Source organism: Dipodomys ordii, unplaced genomic scaffold (genome assembly GCF_000151885.1).
Source record: "Dipodomys ordii isolate 6190 unplaced genomic scaffold, Dord_2.0 Scaffold80, whole genome shotgun sequence".
Taxonomy (NCBI): domain Eukaryota; kingdom Metazoa; phylum Chordata; class Mammalia; order Rodentia; family Heteromyidae; genus Dipodomys; species Dipodomys ordii.
In genome coordinates, this window is record NW_012267296.1 from 333,285 (window position 1) to 334,488 (window position 1,204).

A 1,204-nucleotide genomic window follows, 5' to 3' on the forward strand; every position below is an offset into this window, starting at 1 on the left:
GTTGGAGCTGGCAGCTCCTCCGAGCTTTGTCGGTATCCAAGATGGAGATCACCGGTGCTGGGGGGGGGGAGGGGTGGCCTTCCCTCCTCTGCTCCCTGAGAAGGAGTGAGGGTGTTGGGCTTCTACTCAAGCCGAGTCTTGGATCCTGGGTCGTCTCTGGTCTGCACACTGCAGGATGAAGATGTCCGCTCTTTGTTGGTTCTTGCTGTTGTTGAGTAGAATCCGCTCGCCCGCTGCGTCTGGCTCCTTCATCCCGGACTCTCTGTGTGAGCACTCAGGTATGGCCCCGGCTGCGGTCTCCGCTGCTTGCGACCGTGCCGCCGCAGCCGCGGCGGCTGCTGGTGAGCGCTCAGATGTGTCTTTTTGCCTTGGCTTCCCTCTCTTTTCTAACTCCCTGTCCTGTGAGGGCACACTTGGTGTGATTCTCTGGCTTAGGACTGTTCACTGGAACTCTAAAACTGCTTTCTATGCAAGAGCTTGTTCAGATTCCAGCTTCTTCTCCGCCATCTTTGTTTTTGTATCTTGAATATAGGCCTAATAACAATTACTAAGCCATTGACTCTTTTGGTAATTATTAACAAAGTTAATGTTAGTGCTTGGTACACAATGTAGCATCACATCTGTTTATCAAAAATTGGTCCTCTTCTCCTTTGGCATATACAGAAGGACCATAGTTCTTTGGGTTACCCATGTCACCAGAAACAGAGATAACATCCAGACTTTCTCTGCTATGCAAAGGAAGTAGCTTAAGACAAACTTTCTACATCTAGGATAATCTAAGCAGATGAGCAGAGTAGCTCAATAGCTACGTACATGTGATCATATCAAAGATGTTAAATGAAATGAACTCTAAGACATGTACACAAGAGGTTTTTCTTTGTGTTGTTCTCAATGTACTTCATGATTTCTTTTTTCTTTTGTGTTTTTCCCCTTATGTTTTATCCACTGTTGTCACTGCATTCAATTTTGATACCTTGCGTATTGTAAATACATTTATCTGAACTAAAGAAGGGAAGGGGAACAAAAAAATTGTGAGACAAACAACAATAGTGAAACATTCTGAAATTTCAAGTTTCCAGTTAAAGACATTACTTCTGGAGAGCAATTGTTTTAATTAAGGAATAGTGTGAATTAACTAGCCTATCCAGCTACACACACACACACACACACACACACACACACACACACACACACACACACACAC

General features: G+C 44.6%; 1 pseudogene; it reads left to right on the top strand.

Annotated features, from left to right (window-relative positions):
• The first annotated feature begins 280 nt into the window (after positions 1-280).
• Positions 281-1,204, top strand: part of LOC105992129 — a 2,109-nt pseudogene continuing 1,185 nt past the window's right edge.